Source organism: Coffea arabica, chromosome 2e, assembly GCF_036785885.1.
Source record: "Coffea arabica cultivar ET-39 chromosome 2e, Coffea Arabica ET-39 HiFi, whole genome shotgun sequence".
Taxonomy (NCBI): Eukaryota; Viridiplantae; Streptophyta; class Magnoliopsida; order Gentianales; family Rubiaceae; genus Coffea; species Coffea arabica.
This window is the reverse complement of record NC_092313.1, coordinates 42,924,591-42,926,861: the sequence shown is the minus strand read 5'-3', so window position 1 is coordinate 42,926,861 and position 2,271 is coordinate 42,924,591. Positions and strand designations below refer to the sequence as shown.

General features: G+C 41.0%; 1 long non-coding RNA gene across 1 annotated transcript; it reads left to right on the top strand.

Moving 5' to 3' along the window:
• Positions 1 to 357: 357 nt before the first annotated feature.
• Positions 358 to 2,271, top strand: LOC140037291 (uncharacterized). Its single transcript, XR_011841214.1, has 2 exons — positions 358 to 405; positions 2,193 to 2,271. It is a non-coding gene; the product is annotated as an uncharacterized lncRNA (long non-coding RNA).

The window sequence follows — 2,271 nt, the reverse complement described above, 5'->3', positions numbered from 1 at the left end:
CTAATTCGTCCAAATAGAAGTAAAAAGTGAAAAACAAACGCGGGAAAGAGAATGGCGCTACACTTCAGCGCCATTTTTTTAGGGGAAAAATTCTAACTACTCCAATGAACCCACTGAACTTTACTCTTTGTTCATCCGAGTTCTCTCTCCTAAAATCTTCAATCACATTAACTCTCTCTGAAAAAAGCCAAAATCCTTCACCCCTCTCACAACCGAATCCCTTGTTTCTTTCTCTTTCTTCTACCCGATTTTTAATCCTCCCCAATTTGAAGACAAAAATGTAATATTTGAGATCTGTCAGGCCCGAAGTGCAACGGTGGAGGACGATGTTCATTGGAAATCGCCAACAACTCTCAAGACTTGTTCTTCTACTTACAACAACATCTGAAGGAAGATTACTACCAGGTAATCTATACATTTTAGACAAAATTGATAACTTTTTTTTATTACTCTATTTCTTCTCCGGGGACGGCGTAGGACATGGGGCAGGAGCAAGATGGGTGACGGAGGGTTGCCCAGGCGGTGCCTTGCTAAAAATCATCACCCAACTCGACATTCATTTTGGGTGCTACTCTTTTTGCCCCCTGTAACTAAAATTTTAATTGGATTCATTCCTCTGCCACTCTTCGGCTGCCTCAGAGAACCTCGACTCTGGTAACAAAATTGCCGTTCCTCATTCCCTTCGCCGCCGTTAGACCCAGAAAATTGGACCTTTTGTAACTGTAAAAGAATGGTGCGAATAGCTGAGGCTAGAAAAATGAGATCTTTAGGCTCATCATACGCTTGTCTGGAGTCTTTGAGTTATCAATCTCTACAAAGATGCTTAGTCAGCGGAACTACAAAAGGGAAATCTAAAATCAAAGGATCACAGCCATTGAAGAGATCGAAGGTAACAACCAATAAAGGAACTGGGTCGGGTGATTCGAATCAGAAAGAAGGTGGGCCCAGAAGAAAATCCGAATTTGATGAATTGGTCGACGAGTGCTTGGCTTCGACTTCCCCAATCAGATTCTTGAAGCATAAGGAAAAAGCTAGGGAAGCTGAGAGAGAAAAGATGGGGCTGAAAAGTAAGGTAATGATTACGCTTGGTTGAGGAGTATAGCAGGGTTCTGATTACGCTGGGCTTGCCAAGGAGTATAGCAGGGTTCTGATGAGGAAGCATAGAACTAGACAGGCTGCTGAGTCTGCATTCTTGAGGTGTAAGAAAGAAGCTATTGAGGCATTACCTGAGGGTCTGAAGGCTGCTACTTTGGTCCCCGATTTGACACCCTTTCCGGCGAATTGATTTATGGCCAATTTTCACCTCCTATTGAAGGGTATATCGAGAAGGTTAAGGCGGCAGCCAAAAGGAGTTCTGGCAAGGAAAAACTTAGATGATCGCCTGAAATTTTTTTTTATTACTTTCTTTTTGGGTTTCTTTTTACTGCATTTACTGTCTTCTTGCTGAATTTTCTGGTTCTATTTATTTTATGGTGCATTTTCAAATTTCACTTTCTTTACAAATATGTGCATTCTCTTCTGGCTACGAGAATTCTTGCTGTAATTGAGTTTATTGTGAAGAAGAGTGACTTTTTAGTCATCTTTGCACTAGTTCATTGTCCGAATGGTTATCAAATTACCTAGAATGCTGTTACGCTAGGATTTGTTGGTAGGACCTGAATTCATTTTACTAGTTCATGGATCCTGATTTGTATCTTGTTCTGTTATTGAAGTAGCTTGAAAATTTCTTGCACTGCATAGTTGTTGGCCCATAATGCAGTTGGTCTTTCTCCAACTTTTGAGACACCAATATCAATAGCTGCCCATAGGCCATCCGACAACTTAACACTTGGCTAGTACCTCATGTGCCTGCCAGTACTAGTTTCTTTGCAATCACTAGAATAGGACTTTTTACCCTTTTGCGTGAGCTTGACTCCAGCCTTGTCACCCCATTTTTCTTCTTTGGGAGCTCCAGGATTTCCTAAAATGGTTAGCAATTAGGTGTTCTCTTTAAATATCTTCTGGCTTTGCTGCAAAACTTGACCAAAATTGAAGTAGGTAAATTGGCTTAGAACTTCCTACCACTAACATTTGCATCATTGGTATTGAACTTGATATAGAATGCTCTGCCCATAGAATTCTAATGCAAAGTGCATCTTACATACATAGCATAATCAAGTGGTGACTAAGTCAAGCTTATTCCATCAATGCAGTTTCAAGTTTGTAGCGGCCATCATCTTCGATTCCATCTAGCGAGCACTGATCGTTGATTCCCTTTCCACTTGGAGCAAA